Raw genomic sequence first — 21,542 nt, 5'->3', positions numbered from 1 at the left:
GAAGTTACCGAGGAGATGGCTATTTTTGACGAAGAATGGCTGGCCTGATAGTGACTTAAACCAGCCAAACCAAATTAACTCAGATAAGGAAAAATTGCCCAAACTCTGTATCTTTCTAAGATTTTTTAAATCCCGGATCATCCTGATTATCTTCACTTCGGATAAATCATAGTGGGGAACATTAAGCTAATTTGGGGATCAGACTCTGGGCAGCTCCAGTCATCTTGAACGTGGCCATCGGCTTGAAAGTTAATGAAAAGCTTCTCTAAGAATGGAGGACCTGACCCCAAAGCTGCCCGCTCTTCCTGCGGCGGAGAACGGGCGTGCCTGTTTCAGTCCTCATCCATGAGAATCAGCAATGAGAGGAGCGAATGGCCAACACTTGGGATTGGTCATGCAAGAAATATACAGACCCGAGGAGACGGCTGCGACCGCCAGGAGGTCTGAAGCTTTAGAATGACGGTCCTTAAAGCTTCACGGGGCGAGACTTTGCAGTTAACCCCATGCAATAACCAGTGTTGTTTATGACAACCCTCTCTCAACGTGGAAAAGGTAGATCAGATTTAACTCTATCATTGTGGGAGGTAAGCGGTTTGCGCCTCTACAAGTCACAGTATGATCTAAAAAGGTAAACTCTACAAAAAATATAAAAGCCCGCCAAAATAACAAAAAGCTAAGCTGTTGGTCATGTAAACTCAAAGCGAGTCACACATAAGGGAAACGCTTACATTCGAGGGTGACCGACCGCCCCAGGCGGGCGGGGACCGAGGAGGTTTCTGGGAGGCTGGGCTTTCAGTCTCAAACCTGGGAGACGTTAAGATGAAACAGGATGAGGAGATTACCCCACTTATTGTGATAAAACAAGGTGCAGGGTGCGTACTTCATTACAATTGGAAAAGCACTGAGGTACACGAATTGTGTCTCTATCGTTCAGATCTATTGAGATGTGAGCTCCGATTCAGTCTCTAGTCCAGCACCTGAATGTGGTCCATGATGGAAAACACCTTGTGGTTTCCAAAAAGTGATGGTAGTGTGAGAAGATGATGCAAAGAGTAGCAAAGAAGAAACACTTCTTTGTTCTCTTGGACTCATCCTTGCGGGTGGAGGCTGATGCAGGAGGCTGGGGAGGGATGGGAGCGTGGCCGATGCGTGTTGGCCATCTTTATAAGATGGGAAAGTGAGATGATGGGAGTCCTGCCTCCCCGTGACAAAGCCAACTTCTGTTATCTTTCCTCTTGCTTTCTTCCCAGGAATATCTTGACATCCTTGCTCACCCTCCTGTTTTAATCACAGATAAATCATGGTGGGCTCTATGTGGACCCTTTATCAGGCCTATTGCAAACAGATAATGGAAGAATCTGACCAGCGTCCTGTGAATTGACCTTCCCATCAGGAATTCTCTGCCCAGTGACTTTCTAGTCTTCTGGGTTCTTTGCATGGAGAAAAAAGTATAATCATAGCCATGTGGGTGAGATGTGAATGTATTTATGGAGACCATCTCTCACTGTGGGTCCACTTCATGGTCTCCAGGAGTATTTTGCTATGATCTCAAGAGAAATAAAGCACCAACTAATAACCATATCGGATCCTTTCTTTCCCAAAAAATTCCCCAATGGTTCCCCCAAAACAGCAAATTTCCCATGAAACTCTAAGGTCCACTGCGTCACGTTGCAAAGTAATGTAGACATCAGCATTTACTTACATGTGGTTTTTAAATGCTTTCTAGATATTGAGTGTATGTCACACATGGTCAGAAAGGTACTTGGGAGCTGGAGTCCTGTCTTACATTTTACTCCAGACCTTCATAAAAGACTGAAAAAAGAGAAACTCAGTGAACCAAGCATGTCTTCAAGGGACTGGACCCCCAGGTGCTGACTTCGCCTTTGGATCAATCCATCTTGACAAAAACGTGACACCTTTCACTTTTTTTAATATCATGCAGATAGGAGAAGTTACAAAAATGTGAGGGGTTTAGTTAGTTTGTTTATCTGCTTTGATCTTCTGGAGATGAAACATGCGAAAATGTCTCCTACACGGATGCTAACGAGGAGGAGAAGTAGGAGCAAGCCCAGTACCGCCACATTCAGAAGATGCTCCAAGGTCTGCTAGTTAATGAAGTCCACAGTGAACTCATTAGGCGAACATTGAGAGGCTGACCTTTGCCAACATCCAACAAATTGGAATTCAACCTTAAATTTTAGGGAAGTGCCGCAAATAATTGAGATAATATTTTCACAGTACTCATAAATTAGCCTATTTCCAAAGCTCTCTGTTCCTCATGCGATCTGAGCTTTCCAAAAATGCCGTTGGTTGCAGAAAGGTTGAGAACAAAGAAAGGAGCTCTATTTTCTCGGCAAAGACCTAATGAGATCGTTATTACAGCAGCGTGGGTCAGAGGATGGTGGGGTGTATTTAGATGATCTGTATGGCCTGGCTGTGCTGACGGAGTCTGGCCTGGGAAGAGGAGATGAGAAAGGGACTCAAAAAGCCCCTGGTGCCCCTGGGGACACCTCTCTTTGATGAGAAAGTTGTCAGCACAGCCGCGCAGGACTGGAAAGCATCCGCTCATTCTTTGAGCAGCCTTCATTCCTCTCCTGGGGCTTGCGTCCTCACTGTTTTGGGTTGTAAATGAGCAGCCCGTGACCACCCCCTTCCCCCTTCCTGCCAGCTCTGGCTCCTCCAGAGCCTGAGGAGCCCCCTCCCCTGACTCGTGCTCCCTAAGATCACGGCAGCACATTGTTCCCCCGTGATACTCACTCACCTCTCATCGCAACTATTTCCTACAGGGACACAGCGTTTATATAAAAGGTTTTCACCCAATCTAGGTTGCAGGCCTATTTCGTAACATTAATTCTCTCCCTCACCAACGGCCACATCAATTCAGCGCTTTATAAACTATTTCAGGAATCCGATTTATCAGTCCTGACAGGGCTGCACGCCGAAATACACTGCCTGGCCTGAGTCTGGCTCTGCGCCGGGGCCCCTATTTATCATTATTTAATTCAAGGGCCTCAAATTCTCTGACATTATTAATAGTAAGATGAATCACTGGAAAACTACAGAATCTGTGACCAACGAGGCTGAAATAATCCATTTTGGTGGAAATGTCTATGTGGAATTGCATTCCCTGACGGCTGGCCTCTCTCATTAGCAGTCCCCAGAGCGTGTGTGGTGGAGTACTGGAGCATGAAGTCCCTCCAGAGCTAGGGACTTCCATCAGTGCTCTTCCCAATGGCTCACACCAGAGCTCAAAGGGATGGAAGCGAGGGAAGTGTGGAAAGAAGGGACGGGGCTGTCAGCCACAGGATTCTTCCACTTCAGCTGTCACTCGGTTTTCAACGTACTAATTTAAGCTGTTTTGCACTTGGTTAACTTTAGCTTGTCTGGCTTTGAACTTGAGTAGGAGCTGGACCTGGAAATCTATTGGTTAATTACAAGAACTGTGTTCCTGAGCCACCTTCGAGCCCCTTAATCAGATGCTTAGCGTCTATTCTGACGCCTGACTTTTGCTTTGAGGTCTCATTATGGGCATGCTCTTTCTTTTTTAATTTAAAGGAAAAGACATTTCTGCCTCTAAATATAAATTTTCTTTTTCAAAAAAAGAGACCATTAGACAAAAGCTAAAAATATGTTTGCTCATCTTTTACTCTAAGATCCAGGGGAAATAGTGGATATTACCAGTGGATTATCTCCCGGACAAGGTTAGTGGTCTAGTTTAGCAAAGCTGTGGAGTGAATTTAACACTCCAAATAGTAAGGGTCCCTCAGATAATGATGTGTGTGTTTTTTAAGCCTAGCAGGATAATCTTCCTAAAAGAAAAGTCTTTTGAAGTGATTTTTAAATATTATAATTTTAGAGTTGACCCAAGCACTATCAAGTAGGATTAAAATTAAATCTTTCCAATCTTAAATATTTGATGGGAAAGAAAGTGCTTGACTTTTCCCAGCAAAAGTTTCCAGAAATACCAGAAGGGTTATTTCTTATAATTAGCTTCAGCTAACTGTGCAAATATAAGACCACGTCCTCAACTTCTATTATCTGGAGTGAAGAAAGCATATCCAGGCTAAGAAGGAGAATAGGGCTAATCATTGCTAACGTTGATTGGTTGCAACACGTGCCAGGCAGAGCACTATGCATTTTGCAGTAAGATGCTCACTCTTGCCTCGAGGAGTGGCTAATTTGATAATAAAGTCACAGAGAACCAGTCTTACCTCTTCCCACACAGAACAAGCACAATATTTTACTTGCCTCCAAGATCTTGTCCTTCAGGTTTTCGAGGCTCCAGCTGCTCATCTCTATTTCTTCAATGTTCCTCTTATAATTTACAGAGCCAAATTCAAAAGAAAATAGCACAGAATTGTTCAAAAATAAAGTTCTGCCTACCAGTGAACATACAACTTTTTTTATTTCTCTAACATTAACCCAATGCCATACTGCCAGCAGATTTATTTGGGAAGTGTTTAAGGGCAATGGGGAGAAGGGTTGAATGAATCGGTTCATATGTTTACATGTATAGTCTCTCTCTCATCTGTCTATCAAAACAAGTCCTTATCAGCTATTTTATTTTTATGGTAGAAACTTTTATATCACTGTTTAAGGAATAACCATGAATTGCTTGATAAAGATTGACCACACTGACTTCCAGTTTCTGGTCCAGCATGAAAGGATCTTAGAAGTCATCACTCCATCCTAACAACAAGAAAACAAAAAAGCTGAACAAACTGAAAATCAACAATTCTTCTTAGATTCAGCAAAGAATTGACATCGTTGGGAAAACCACTGCCCCCACCATTGAAGAGACAGATAGGTGAATACAGAGAATCACAACTTCACATAGTAGAAATTCACAAGCAGAAATGTCCACAGGAACCAGGTACCCAGTTCCTTTTACCCAGCACATCATGTCCAGCTTTCAATAGAAAATTACAAGATACGCTAACAGACAAAACACACAAGCAAGCATCAGAGCCAACTCAGTTATGGCAGCAATGTTGGAATTATTAGAGCATGGAATTTAAAACAAGTATGTAATATGCTAAGGGCTCTAATAGAAAAAGTGGACACTATGCCAGAACAGATGGGAAATTTAAGCTAAGAGAGATGGAAATGCTGAGAAAGAATCAAAAGGAAATGCTAGAAATCAAAAACAAGATCACAGAAGTGAAGAATGGCTTTGATTAACCCATCACTAGCCTGGACATGACCAAGAAAAGGATTGATCACACTGACAGTCTGTGGACACTTCTTCCTCTCCTTGGCTCAGCGGTTCCACGTTATTCTAGTGACTATCCTTTCTGACCAACAGGTTCAGTACTGAGGACCGAGTTAATCAAGAATGTTCTCCACATTACTGTGTAGACTGAGATTTCAAGCTAAGGGGAGAGACTCCTGGAAGTGGGACTCAACATGGATCTCTCCTGTGTGTCGCCAGGACACAGCAGAGAAGTCGTCTCTACTGAGCTTGAAGGAACAAGTAAAGCCGGGGAGATGCCTTAACTATTTCTGGAGATCCAGAAGTCTTTTAATTTTTTGTTTCTAACTATCTTTTCACTCATTTCAATGCACATATCAGTTATTAGGAATGTTTCAATCAATCTAGTAAAATAAGAAAATCCTCTTTCAATTGTAATCGATTCAAAGACATACTTTTATAAGTAGCAAAGATGAATCAATTAAGGAGTAAGTACTTCCCCCTATACCTACTTCCACTTTTTATCTAACAGAAAAGATGATTCATTTATTAGGGAAAATATGTTTTGCAGTATTTCATTACTGAATTATGTGGGACGTACTCAAAGTGATTCTATCCATTTTTGGATGACTGTCATGAAATATCAACTATCATCTCAAAAGCGCTCCATCAGAAAATCTGTAATGATGATCCCCCAATAGTGTGAAACATTCTTAGATTTTGGTGATTAGCTATTTTCTTGCTGTTTTTGCCTCTATGCTCCCCAGCCCATGCAAAATCACAGTTTATCCAAAAACAAACGGAGACACCTAAATAATGAATTTCAAAACTGCTAATAGACTATGGTTGGTGGCATCCAGGCCTAATGCAAGCTTTGTCTTCCTTTTCCTGTGGCATCTTAGCTCGTGTTCTTAACCCCACAGTTGGGTAGGAGACATATCAGAGATCACATCAGCCTTAGGCCCTGAGAATAACCAGCTTGAGCATGAACTAAAATATGCATTTTGGTTAAACCCTATATTGGAGTTCTCCAGAAAAACAGAACCAATGGGATGTAAATAGTCAGAGACTTCCTGTTGTGGCCTGGAACTTGGAAGGAGCATCTTTACCCATCTCAGGTGTTGTCTACTGGCTGGTCAAGGCGATTTTGTTATTCAAAGTCCCAGAAATAGAGCTCCCATTGCCTATGAGCCAAGGAAACTGTGTGAGAGACACAGACTCCAAACGAGCTTTGACGTAGCAGAAGTAACTGTGCACAGAAGGGCCCCCTTCTCCCCTTTGGGTCCATTGGGCACAGACACTGTCACGACAGCAAGGGGAGAGCAGGACTTCAGAATTAGTGTCAGTGTCATGGGGACACCAGATGCTTACAGGGAGGCTGTTTACAAGACCACTCTTCTATTTAGAACTTTTTTCCCTGTATTGAATTTTAGACACATAACGACAAGCTTTATATTCGTCCATCGTCCTCCCATTTCTCTCAGGTTATTTATCGCAATGTCTACGACAATTTGGCTTTTATCCGTCAAAGTTTGAAAAAATACTGAATTGTGTTCAAAATCAAGGTAGTCGTTTCATATATTATTGATAGCACTACTGCTCTCCTCAAGTTAAAAGGAAAGTATACCTGTTTAGAAAATATAAAATATATATATATATATAAGCGTCTGTCAGAATTTATTTTTTGTGTACTCACATAACAGCCAAATTCTAGTTATTATTCCTTCTTGCATTTAGAATTAAATCTTAACTGATGATATGAATTGCTAAAGGTCCATTAGGAAATTGGAGGTATACTTAAAGCAATATATATTTAAGATTCCCAACAATAAAGTAATTTCAAACAATTTAATTCATATGTAATTATTTTTCTAATTGCCGTAATAGCTATATATTTACAAACTAGAAATAACACAGTTCATCAAAAATATGAAAGGGATTTAATTCTCTCCAAACCCTTCTGTGATCTCAAGTAGCCAGAAAGATTGCCACTTCTTAAAATTATAAGTATTATACCCACATACAACTCAGGACACTTAGATGACATCTGGATATATCCTGGACTAAATTTAAGATCAATGCCATCCCACTCAAGAAGCATGAAACAGGGAACACTTCTAAATTTCTTTTAAGTTGCTTCTAAATTGCTCAAGAATAGATTTTCCACTCAAACAGTGCCCTAGGACAATAACTAATACACGCAAAAGCAGTTTTTATGCCTTTAAATTTGTCCTGTTAGATCTTAATTTCCAAATAAACATTCACTCCATAAATTTCTTTTACTTTTATTTTTAATTAGAAAATGCCTGCATATTTGTTGATTAAAATAACCCTCATATTTTTAAAAAAAGTGTCTTCCTTTTTTATAAATGTCCCCAATTTTCTCTCCCATTCTGTAGACAACTCTCAAGCATGAGGAGCCCGGTTAAACGGAGACATATCAGAGATATGCCTGCTCTGCCGTGGACTGTCTCCCACGCAGCTGCCCGTCTTTGGTCATTTCGCTTCTCATTAGCACCGTCCCCGAGGGAGAGTCAGGAAAGCGACAGGAGGTGCAGCTCCAGTCAACCGATTTGCTACTCATTAGCTGCTCTGGCGAGAGATCTGATGGAAAGGGAAGTGGTGACTGTTAATTTGGGTGAGATTTGAATAGTGTCTATCGATTTCATTTGTTCATGTGGTCTGTACCTTATTAACACGGGAAAGCAAGAGTTGAATTTAATAAATCTTCTAAAATTTGTGCTTCACGATTTTGGGATCTGTGATAAGTCAATGGCGCTCAATTGAAACTTTATTTCACGTGACTAAAAAAAGAGGTTTGCTAAACAAAAGAATATAGACAATCATAAGAAGATTTTTAAAAAGTAATTTAAAACCTTCAAGAAGTGATGCATTTCTAAATAGATATGGCCATAACATGCTAGGCTAATTAACCACACTATTTCATTACATGGTGCATACAGGGACTGGAACAGTTAATGGAATACTGCTGCCCCTTATTTGAAATTCCAAGATCCAGAGTTGGAAAGCCAAAATTTTTTTCTTAGCTCATTCAGTGGCAGCACCCAGCTTAACCTGAAATAAATTAATGGTAAAACCTGAACTGACATGAGGCTGTTTAAAGTCTTTCTCTCTCTAATTGTGTGAATATTCACACTTTTCTTGCAGCAAATTTCAATGTACAGCTGATGCTGGTTATTCTTGGTGTTTCTGATCTATGAGGTCCCCATGAACACTGAATGAACCATTGCTTCTGGAGAAACACAGAGGTAGGTTCCTGCGAGACTCCGATCACATTTTAGTCAACCAGTCGACACACAACCTTGTTTTATGTGTGTTTCTGTTTAGACATCTTACGTAATATACGTTGTTGAGTCCCTAACATTGCTACAACTAGCCCCACAGAGCTACAACTCAGGCCCGAACAAAGCTTATCTAACTTGTGCTTTCTCCGTGAGGCACATCACAGCCAACTCTCTCTTAGGAACACCAGACAGCATATCCCCACTATGCTTGGGGGCCATTTTAAGCAGTGGAATCAACAACGAAAAAACACAGGAATGTGAAAAATGTGGCACTGACTAGAGCATGGGCAGGACCTTGTTTCCGGGGTGAGAGCTGGACCGTGGAGGCAGAGCGTCACCTGGTTTGACCTCAGCTGAGACCACGTGCGTTGACTCAGATGTTTTGTTGCTCTGCTCGTATCCAACCGTGAAAGCTCTGTGAGAATTAATTTGGGGGTTACAAATAAATTTTAGCAAGGAGGCAAATTCACAAATATGGAATCTGCAGATAATGAGGATGTTGTGGAGTGAATGTTTATGTCCTCCCCCAAATTCATGTGTTGAAACCCTGTGCCCCAAGATGATGGCACTTAGGGCTGGAGCCTTTGGGAGGTGATTAGGACTAGACGAGGTCACAAGGGTGTGGCCCTCAGGATGGTATTAGTGCCCTTACAAGAGTCATCGAGAGCTGGCTTTCCTGCTCTGCTCTCTGCTAAGTGAGGACACGAGGAGAAGACGGCCATCTGAATCCTGGAAGAACGTCCTCGCCGGAAGCTGACCACACAGTCACCGTGCTCACAGACTTCCAGCCGCCAGATTTGGAAGAAACACATGTGTGTTGTTTACAAGCACCCCAGCGGTGGTGCTTTGTCACAGCAGCCGGAACAGACTAAGACAGAGGCTCAACCGTGTTGGTTCCTGAGAGCTGCCCCAGACACTCACGACACAACTTAGTGGACACCACGGGCACCACTTGGCCTTCTAAAACCTGAAAATTCTCTAATTCTAACATGTACTCAGCTCGCGGGATCTCAGCCAAGCCAGACATTATTCTTGGAACTGAAGAACGGAGTGGGTACCTCTCCTGCTTTAGCGACGGCCCCCCCACCACTGGTCTAAGTTCATAGGATCGTGCTGCACTGCATCTCAGGTGATTTTTACAGAACAGGGCGAACTCAGGTACAACGGATGCAAATCACAGAGGCCCAGCAACAATCTGAGTGGTAAAGATGCCTGGATGAGATCAGGGGACAGGGTTACAGTCTTGGCTCTGCCACCGAAGAATTTTCTGATTTTTAGGCAACTTGGTTTTCTCTCTGAACTCATTTTCATTACGTGGAAAAGTCCGGAGATGCCCTATGTGGCCTCTAATATTCTTAGGATAGCTTAAACTCTGTGACAAATTAAGACGCTAATTGGAATGCAGCAGTAGCTACATCGAGTTCTCAGACTCCGAAATCTATAGAGGAGAGGAGGCGATGCCCAGTGAGAGGGAACTAGGACCCACAAAAGCATCTCAATTCTGCAAATAAATGACAGAGGTCAGTCCCAGGAATTGGAGAATGAGGATTCCCGAGGTTAGGAGTATCAGCTACAATACTCCACAGTGCTCAGGAATAACTTTCTTTAACATATTAGTAGTTAAAGAAAACAAAAGATTAGTTCCCTAACACTCTTGCCAAGGAGTTTGAGGTGTTTTTGGAACTCTTCATGTCTTTAGAAATACAACAGGTGCTTGAAAACAGCTGCCGTTTGGTATTCCAGATCAGCCTGTGGGAGAAATATAGTCAGTGAGGGACTCACTTCAAATTATGCTATTTTTTCCTCATGCATTTGCCTGACAGCAGTCTCCTGCTATTGTCAATAAGTGAACCCGTGAGGTACAAATGTGGGGCACTCCTACTGCCAGATGATGTGAATGGATCTGCTCGTTCTGATGGGGTTGCATTGTGTAAAACTCTAAAACACTTCAGAAACCACAGTATCTCCAGCTTCCTGTGAGGATGCGCCCATGACCTAATCCTAGCCCCGAGCATAGTACCAGGTGCACGTCAAGACTGGTCTTAAGTTACTGAGAAAACCAGAGGCTGCTAGGGGCTCCAGGAAGACTTGAGGTGGCGTCCGTCCCAGGGGTGGGCGGGGGGAGCATCCACCAGGTGTGGGCAGAAGGTGGGTGCATCGCCTACGGAGATTGCAAAGTCGCTAACAAAATGGAACACACATCCATCTGTTTTATGTTATTGCCCCACCCTGGCAATGCCAGACAGAGTCAGTCATTAAATACTGCTCCACGGGGAAGAAGAAAAAATTGTTGGCTTAAATTCTAAACAACAACCCTGTTTGTTCTTGAGTTTTCATAACATATATGCACGCTTCAAGTTAGCACATTTTTATCGCTGATCCTTTGATCTGCACTGTAGTCTCTGTGGCGGTTAATTCAGCCCCAGGCGCACCCAGTACAGACACTGGATTCCGTTCCAGGATATTCATATTCAGCCCTAAATTACTCAGGGGTCTGATGGTGCCAGCTCCCTTGGGGAACAGTTCCCACCTTCCAGGTGTGGTCCTACACGCTCCTGAATTGAAAGAGTAGATTTGAAATGAAGGATGGCAGCATAGTTGGGAAGAGAAAGAAAAAGTGAGTAACTCAGTTCAGTCACTGGATGAAAACACTTGGAGCATTTGTGTTTTAAATCGAAACTGTGGAACCTTGCAAATTTTAAGAAGTACTATTTTTGTTTAACAAGTGCAAAGTCTATTTCAGACTTGGGATATTTTGCTTAATAGGAAAAATATGTTTAAAATGGAAATTAATCATTTTTAAATTAATGACTGCATCTTTTAGAGCTAAAAAACAAATCAAGAATGTCAAATCTTAAGTCAGTGGTGTGATTTATTTAAATTTAAGGCCTAAATTTTGCCTTTAGCAAAGTTTTGGTCTTATTAAAATTAAGTTATTGACTCCTGGACAATTATTTACATAAAATATTATCATATCAGAATGTCATCAAAGCATTAATGTCTAAGCTCTTAAAAGTTGTTGTTAGAGTTTTAAAATATTTTTGCACTGTAATATTTATTTTCCTTTCTTCTTTACTTTTTATTAACATGATTTTGTATGTGTGAAGTGCAATGAAAGAAAACTTTCACTCTCTGTGGTCTTTTCTGCTCATTATTATTATTTTATATTCCACTTCGTGAGTATTACAGAAAATAAATTTATCACATAGAGGGGTAAGATGTTAAATGGTCTGCTCCCTGTGTCAATCTGCTAGATATTGGTCTGCTAGAGAAAATAATAAAGTGGCTTCTAGCAATGCTTTTTAATTTAAGCTAAATTTTATTTTAGCTGGCCAATATACAATTTCCAGGGCAAAGATTATATTAGCATCATGTGTTGGAACGTGGATGAGTGTGCTCATGTGTGGTCTTCAGTCCAGGGTTGAGAGCTATGGGAACCCTTGATGGCAAACAGAAAGGGGGGTGTTATCATGGTCATTTGTCTGAAGTATCTTTTTTGTTTGTTTTTTTTGGTGAGGAAGATTCGCCCTGAGTTAACATCCATTGCCAAGCCTCCTCTTTTTTTGCTTGAAGAAGATTGTCCCTGAGCTGGCATCTGTGCCAATCTTCATCTACTTTGTATGTGGGATGCCTCCCCAGCATGGCTGATGAGTGGAGTAGGTCCACACCCAGGAACCAAACCCTTGAACCAGGCCACCAAAGCAGAGGGCGAGAACTTCAACCACTGGGCCACCAGGTCAGCTCCAGAAAGAATCTTTTTTGACTCATTTGTATTTAGATTTCTACGCATTTCTCTTCCTTTTAGTGTCTCTCAGATTATAATCATTCAACTATTCTGAACTTCTACAAAACTTCAAGGGGTGGCAATTATTTTATTGTCTCTATCTCCCTGAGATCAAATCTCTCAGTACAGAATGAACCATATAAGTTGCCATTTTTGTCAACAACAGAATACTGGCAACTTCATGTGGTTCAACCTAAAAACTATTTTAAACTTGGATGAAGCACAGTCTGTTAAAAGGATGACCCAAATAAGGACTGGCCCTGTGAGCTGCACTAAAACTTTCCCAACTTCCACAACTCCCGTCTTCAGAAGTCCATCCCTCCAGCTAGTGAGCAAACAGCCCTTTTAAACAAATCCATCCCGGATTCCCTTGTGAACCAGCGTCTCCCATCCTCAGCTGCCCCTGAAGACTCGTGACAGAACGTGTTCCTCGGAGATGGCTGGAGCTCCCGGCAGGGCAGCAGCTCGTGCAGGGGCATGCAGCTGCCGTTGTCTAATATTTGATGAACTGGCCATCGGCTCTGAATCCTAACCACTAACATTGGACACACCAAAGGACCCGCTCTGCTTCCGTTACAAATGCAAGACATATTTTAGCCACAAAGTCTATGCCTCCAGCATTCTCTGGATGGTATCCCTTCTCAGGGATTTATGCCTTTGCCTGCATCATCCACATTTCTCTCTATTTTGAATTATTCCTTTCAGCGTAACAACATACAAATATTTTCCTTCTTAAAAAAAAAAAGAGGCATTCTATTCTTTGTACCCTCTCCCTTTTCCTCCAGCTACCCACCCATAACTCATGCCTCAAATCCCTTGTACAGTGCATTTCATGGAAAGAGGTGCCTGTGGTCACTCTGTCTAGTTCCTTGCCTTTCTGTTTCCCCTCAAATCACTTCGCTCAAGCCCTGTCTTCTTCTTCAGGCCCCTGAAAATGTCCTTGCTGTGGTAATGATGGCGTCAACTTGCCAAATCCAACGGTGAGTTCTCTGCCTTCTTCCTATGCTTATCAATACAACTCGAAGCCAACAGCCACGCCTTCCTCCCTGAAGTTCCTCTTTGAGCCTCCAGGATGCAGCCTTCTCCCGGCCTTCTTTCTACGGAAGGGACCATCTTGTCCAATACTTTTCCTGGCTCTTCCTTCTACTCGGTTGGACTTGCAAAGGTTGGCTTATACCAGTGCTCGCTGCTGACGCCCTTCTTTCTCTCTTTACCAGTTCTGTTCTCATAGGCGCCATCTTTTGTCCATGCCACCTAGAGACAGCTTCATGGGCGTGTGACCTGCAGGCCCACACTACAGCCAATGGTCTGCTGTGATCATCTTGAAATCCCTGATAACATATGAACAAGGGACCCCACATTTTCCTTTTGCACTGGGCCCCGGAAATTTTGTAGCCCATGCAGATACCACCTCTGTGTCAATGACCAGCAAACTTCTATCTCTACCCTGAACTCCCCTGATCTTCTGACTCACACACGCAGCTGGCAACTTGCCATTCCCACTGGCACATCAGAAATCTCAAGCATAACGCGATCAAAGGATCTTCTATTCACCACCAGCAGACTCCTCCCACTTTCTTCTCGCCTTGTAAATGGCAACTTCATATGTCCAGTTGCTCAGACCAAGCCCTGGGAGGCACCATTGATTCCTTTTCTTCTTTCTCACACACTATCCAGTTGACCAGCAAGAGAAACCAGAATGATCTTTTAAATGAAGATTATATCCAGCTTCTCTCCAGCATAAAATCTTCCAACGACACACCATTGCACTGAGAATAGAACCCAGATCTTTCCCTGGTCCTCACACACTGCCTTGTCTTTACTTGCTTCTCCCTCATTGGCCGCATGACTCTCCTTGCACCGGGCACAACTCTTAAACACCTCCTGTTTATTCTTGCCCTGTGGCCTTTTCGGTGTTTATTCTGTCTGGCTGGAAAGCTCTAATCTTTGCATATCTGACTCATTATCATCTGAATCTCCCCTTCAATGTCCCTTTCTTGTAGAGGCCCTTACTGAACAGCCCAGCTAAACAGCCCTCAGTCATTTTCCAGCGCACAAACTCCTGACATCCCATTGCTCGCTTATTTGTATAATTACTCAGTGTCTGTCTCCCGTCACTGAAAATTAAACTTGTTAAAAGTAAGGATTCAGGGTGACTTGTTGGCCACGGTGTGTGCTGGGCTGAGAATAATGCCAGGAGCATAGCCAACCCTCGATCGACTCTTGTCAACTGAGAGAACCAGGCACTTTCTGTGTGGGATGAGACAGATAAATGTGTATCAGCCATGTGCTTGCTGTCTCCAGAAAATCTTCTACAATTTCATTATTTTTATATTCTTTGACACTGCGGATTATTAAAACACGAGGAACACCAACTCTGATGTACCTTCACTCTTCAAAAATCCTAAACCATCACGCCACGAGTGACAAGATATTTCGTTTTGTGTACACTGTGCCACTCACCGACAGCTCACGTCAGACCTCACCAAAATGTTTACTGCAAACGCCCGGCTTAGTCTGCATAACTCAGCTCTTCTCAGAAGTTTGCAACTGGGCTGCGTGTCTCCTCAGTAGGATTCAGAACTTAGATTGTGTGCAGTAATTGTTTTTAGAGGCTTAAAGTGAAACTAGACAAAAAGTTCTTACACTTACACACTACAGAAAAATGCCCTATGTCTTAATGCTACAACTTTTTTATCAGAAGCATTGGACCTTTCTCAGAGAGCGATTTCAGCCTCTAAGTCAATGGCACAACTGCATCTACGTGCTGTATTTCACATCAAATGCTGGAGACTGTTGCCAAGTACGGGAGCCTGAAGCCCAGCCAGTCTGAATGAAGCCAGGTGAGGATGCGGGTGACCAAGTTCTGCCTCTATTGGAGACAAATACATTGAATACACAGATGGACAGACACACACGCACACACACACACACACACACACAGTCCTTGGCGTGATCAGGAATAAGAGTAAAGCAAACTGGAAAATAGATCGGAAACCATCATGGCGACTCCATCCCTGACTACAAGGCCCAGGACCAGCTGACCAGCTGATTTAGAAGAGTGGACAATTTCACCTGATTGCTGGCAGCTCTGCCTCCAGACCAGAAGCTCACTTCATTTAATATTTTTCCTTCATTAAAGAAATTTGAAAATATAAAAACTACGGAGAAGTAAATAAAATTATGTGTGATCCCACCATCGAGCATACTCTTCAAAGATTCCTTTCAAGTCTTTTAATCCAAGGCACGAATTTGGGTAGACGGGATTTTTTACATGGTCATGGTTAAAAGCACACTTCGTATATAACTTTGTCATTTTTTTTAAAATGATATTCTGGCATAAACATTTTAATGTTATTTTAAACACCTCACATTTGGCCAAAACAGGTTCTCAGTATATAGTTGTGGTATAAATGAATTTAACGTCTTCATTACATGTCATCAAATTACTACGTGTAATTTACTCCAATACGACCTGATATTTGGTTGGCTGAAAGACTTCCTTTCTTTTTCTTTGATTCTTTCTTCTGCGTTTGTGTTTATCTCTCCTAAAACATATTTCTAGAAGGGAATCGCTAAATCAAAGAGACTGATACAGGTAGAGATGAGTCTTTCTATATCTGTCTATATCTTTATCTAGTTATTGATACACGTGACAAGCACTCAACACAGGTTGTGAAAAATTTAAGTAGTTGAGAAAGAGATAGAGACCTAGCACCACTCATCAGGCCACTCTGAGGCAGCACCCCACATTGCACAACTAGAAAGACCCACAACTAGAATATACAACTACGTACTGGAGGGCTTTGGGGAGAAGATGAAAAGGAAAAGAGGAAGATTGGCAACAGATGTTAGCTCAGGTGCCAATCTTTAAAATAAAAATAAAAAAGAAAGATGTAAACTTTGAGTGTGGGGTTTACATAAGAAAATCCTACAATACTTGCATGTAGCTAAGAGAGTAGATCTTAAATGTTCTCACCACAGAAAAGAAATGGTAACTAAGTGACAGAATTGAGATGGTAGCTAATCTTACAGTGGTAATCATTTTGCAATTTATAAATGTATCAGATAAACACATTGTACACCTTAAACTTACACAATGTTGTGTGCCAAGTGCATCTCAGTAAAGCTGGGGAAAAATCCTCACAAACTGTCAGCCTCTATCAGATACCCCTGACAGCATCTAGAGAGCCTGGAATTGCCTAATAATTCCGTCCCAGCCAGAACGTTTTCCATTTCTTGCCAACACTACCCCATTTCTTCACCCCATCAGACTGTGTGTCAGCACAATAATAGCATCACTGGCTGAGACACAAGGCTTACCAAGGACCCCCTGCGGGAGCCCTGCACTACTGGTGTCCTTTTCCTGTCTTCAAAATCATGATGTGTTATTTGGCAGTGGGCAATAGAGAAACTGATCCTTCAGGAAAGCCATGACTAAACTGGGAGTACTGAGTGGGCACATCACATCATCCAGGCGATGGGATATGCTCCCCCCAGAAGGAAGGCTAGAGAAATGACTTGGTCAACAGTCAGTCAACCAGAGGGATGTGTGCACTGAACACTTACCAAATGGAAGGCCACACACCAGACAGCCCAAATCCACATAGGTCCCCCTTCTCTCTGCCACTGCAGCCCTCCAGGACAGCCAGTCCAGCCTTTCCCAAGGGTCCAAGCACAGTGTTCTCATTCTAGCTCACACTCACGCACAAGCATGTTCGTGCACACGCACGCACACAGAATCCCTTTGTCCTGCACTTCCCTTTTCCGAGGACCCTCTGTCCTTTCAGCTCGACTGGGAGGAGCCCTGTTCCGAGAGAATCAGCTTTCCTGCTGTCGTGTATGGTGCTCTCCCTTCCTCTGAGCCCACGAGCCTCCGCCATCTGTCTCTTTCACTGGAGCAGTTGATAATATGTGGTGAATTGTTACGTACACTGTCTCAGATCTTGTCTCTCCAGCTCGATTGTAATCAACAGGAAATCAGAGACACTGCCTTGCATTTCTTTGTATCTTCCTAGCCCTTAGCTCTCAGCCCAGGCCTCTGAACAGAGATTATTCTCCCCCAAAGACAAATGACTGTGGTCATGCATTTTTCTGCTGTCAAAGACACAGTCTTAGTGGGAGGGAACTTGTCTTCTCTTTCTCCCTTTCCCAGAGGAAGAGTTTCCATGAGACTAACGCTCTGGACTCCCCGTCCTGCCGCCCACCTGGGTTCTCTGACTGACGGATCTGGAAGAAGCTGAGCAACATCACCTCCGCCCTGTTTCTCTGACTGTGGAAACCAGCTGCCAGCAGGAAGCACGTATTTGGCTCCCCTTCTGTGCCGCAATGCTTAGAGGAAGATCCCACTGGACAACTGGTCAGCACGGCCTGTTCGTTATGACTTTGTGGATAAGCCTTTTTAATTTGGAGGTAAAATATGGATACACCTACTTGGTGAACAAGCACATTCTTCCACAACTTTATCAGCATAAACATAATATTTTGGGGGCCAGCCCCATGGTATAGTGGTTAAGTTCAGCTCACTCCACTTCAGAAGCCTGGGTTCATGAGTTCAGATCATGGGCACAGACCTACACCACTCATCAGCCATGCTATGGTGGTGACCCACATATAGAGTGGGGGAAGATTGGCACAGAGGTCAGCTCAGGGCTAATCTTCCTCAAGCAAAAAAAGAAGATTGGCAACAGATGTTAGCTCAGGGCAAACTTTCCTCAGCAATAATAATAATAATAATATTTTGTTCTATATCTGCCTCCTTTGTCTGTCTCTTGATTGATTTTAAATTTGGGTGGAGAAAAGAGAGGTGTTACTAGTTGGACCCTTTCTGCCTCCATGACACAGTGATGCCAACCAGCTCTTCCCATACCTCTTGTTGCCAACAGTACCTTTCCATGGCTGCACCCACAGTCTTCAACTCTTGGGCACCCGGGCTCTGAAGTCAGCACGATCATTCCTCAGCCACATGGAGCAGAGCCTGGCACGGTGTCTGCACCCCTGCCTCAGGCCCTGTGGGGGAGGATTGGAAGTTGTCTATGGATGCTGGAGACAATAAGAACAGACACTCTTGGAAAACCCTTGGGCAGTTCTTGGAAAGCTCAGATCGAGAAGTTTCTTCCCAGGCCAGGGGCAGGGGCTTGTCCAGCTATCACTGCTCCCCTTATTCTTAAAAGGCATCCCATTGGGTTAACTGCCTCTGCCCTGCTCCCCAGCTCTCCTGCCTGCACCCACGGCATAACCTTCAGGGAATGCCAATCAATTTTCAAGGCAGTCCAACCCATGCTGGAAGCAAATGCCAATATCCTGGAGAGAATAATTTGAAGACTAGATCCCAGAGCTGGCCATGGTCCTGCCATTTCAGCCCCCAGTGGGTAAGCTGGGCTTGAGGGGAAAAAGCAAGCTGGAAAAGAAAACAGAACCCTTTCCAAGTGGGAAACCCTGGGGCAGAGCTCAGTGGAAGTTTATCCACATACATATTTCCCCGAAATAAATAAATGGTTTCCCATATTTCAGAGAAGAAATCCTAGAGAAGTCTTCAAAATAGAGCAGATTATTTTAAAGAAAGTCCTGCAGGAAATTTAAAATAATGATCCCATTCAACATTGGAAATGGGCTGCTACTGGGCACATTGAGAGTCTCCTTACAAGAGAGTGTGTCCTGAGTATTTTGTCTAAATAAAGCCCTCGCCGGAGTGATCAACCATTCCAACTAGGATGAGCACTTATGGTCTCTCATTTGAAGAATAAGCTTTTCAACACGTTTCTAAAGGCGTGATTATCTGGCTGGTAAATAATCTATGTTTTTTTGTATGTCCCTAAAACGATTTACATAATCCACCTTTTAAAAATATTGTAAATATGCATTTACATGATAAAGTATGATTAGACTATAATGTGAACTCATACATTTCCATGAAGAATGTTTTCTTCTTTAGAGAAAAAAAAAGCACCAGAAAAACAAAGGAAATTTACATAATTTTTACTTCCCATTTGTGCATTTTAACTTAATCAACATATTTATTCTGAAATGTAATCAGCTGATGACACACACAAAAAACACAATCATTTATGGAACAAAAAAAATATATATATATATATATATATATATAAATATATATATTGATTTAACTCTTCAGTAATGTCCTCAATTTGGTAACATTGAGCTTCCTATATGAGGAAACCACTCAGGCTTTTGTTAAAGAAGGTCATTCCTGAAGCTTTATTCATTGGATTGGTTTTTAAAAAAATAACCTTTTTAAGTTAGAACAGTTTTAGACTTACAGAACAGTTGTAAAGATAGTGCATGGACTTCCCACAGCCCTCATGTACATCTCATGTCAATATGGCACATTTGTTACAATTAATGAACCCACATCAATTCATCATTTTAAAGAAATATCTGTAGTGTATTCAGATTTCTTTAGATTTTACCTAGTGTCCTTTCCCTGTCCCAGGATCCCATCCAGGATGCCACGTTACATTTCATCATCCATGTCTCTTTAGGCTCCTCTTGGCTGTGAGAGTTTCTCAGATTGTCTTCCTCCTGACAACCTTGATGGTTCTGAGGAGTCCTGGTCAGGTGTTTTGTAGGACGTCTCTCATTTGAGATTGGTCTGAAGGTTTTATCCTGAGTAGACTGGGGTGATGGGTTTTGAAGGAGTGATGACAGAGGTAATCATCAGAGTTTTTATATCATTATTGTTTATATTCAGATCATTATTACTGATATTTTTATGAATCAAACGGTTAATAGTATCAAATGTTATGAAGACATCTGATAAAACAAGAACAGATTGGCATCCAAATGGCCTGGCCACTACGAGACCGTTGGTCATCTCCACCAGGACAGGTTACAAAGTTGTGAGGATAGAAGTCATGTTGAAGTGGGGTGAGAGTACTTTGCAACAAAGACTGCAGATATTTTAAGAAGTTTGAGAAGAGAGAGAGATTAAGAGGAGAGGAGAAGTAAATGGGGTTAAATGAGTGTTTCACTGTTGTTGTTGCTTAAATTAGGGTGCTAAGCTTGTTACAAGGAACCAAAGGAAGAGAAAAAATAAGAGAGACAAAGAGGAGAGAGACAGAGCTTGAGAGAGTTAGAGACAGAGAGACAGAGAGAGACAGACAGATAGAGAGATAGAGAGAGAAATAAGGTGCCCTCAAGGAAAACAGAATGGGTCAAGAGCAAAAATCAGAAGAGTTTAGGGGTACTAGTTCAGTGGCATAGTGGTTGGGTTCACACACTCTGCTTCTCTGGTCCAGGGTTCATGGGTTCGGATCCCAGGTGCAGACCTACGTACTGCTGGTCGAGTCACACTGTGGCAGCATCCCACGTACAAAAAGAGGAAGATTGGCACAGATGTTAGCTCAGTGACAGTCTTCCTCACACACACACACAAGACACAAAAAAAACCAGAAGAGTTTATCCTGAGCAATAGAAACTTTCTCCTCTCACAGAGAAGTAAAGAAGGCAATGCCCCCAGATACATATGTTTATAGATATCCTCCCACTTCATCCCCTTTTGCTCAAATGATCCAGAAATGGGTTCTGGTACTTTCAACCAAAGAACCTTCGATGAGCTAGTCTCAGCTCTTCCCAAGCCCCTCCCTTGTTGGGAATTATCACTTTCACCTGGATCAATTAGCCGTGTCCTTTGTCTCCACCGCCCTTGTCATGCCCTATGATCAGGGTGACCATACATCTCGGTGTACCTGGAGACACCTGTTGTCCCTGCTTGTGGTTTCATTCTCAGCAGCATCCCAGGTTGGAAGCCAGATGTCTCCTTTCAACAGCTGACTCTAACTAGCTCCATTCTCCTTGCCAGGTGAGGGCTATGTTGTAAAGTGCAAATGGGACGAAGCAGTGCACTCGTTTCTTCACTAGAGGATTATTTGCTGCTTCCTGTTCCTGGCAACCTTCCAGCCATTGGAAACACAAAGATGAATGAGACACACACGTTCTTTACCTTCACGGAGCTCACGCTCCAGTGCTGTTGTCAAAGGAAGACTACGGCACAGCATGATGATGCTATGGAGCTAGGCATGGAGTGACGAGGGAATTCAGAAGAGGGGAACACAGGAGGATAGAACAAGGAAGATGGGAGTCAGATCAGGCAGATGGTCCCATGTAAGCAGCGGAGAGCTACCAGCTGATTTTGTGATGTTAGGAGGACTTCTCTCATCCTGCAGTTTCTCAACAGTGCTATGCATTAGTTCCCTTCCGTCTCTTGAGGGAAGGAGCTACAGATGATGTCCACAGCATATCA

This window comes from Equus caballus, chromosome 29, assembly GCF_041296265.1.
Source record: "Equus caballus isolate H_3958 breed thoroughbred chromosome 29, TB-T2T, whole genome shotgun sequence".
NCBI classification, from domain to species: Eukaryota; Metazoa; Chordata; class Mammalia; order Perissodactyla; family Equidae; genus Equus; species Equus caballus.
This window is presented reverse-complemented; position numbering follows the sequence as displayed.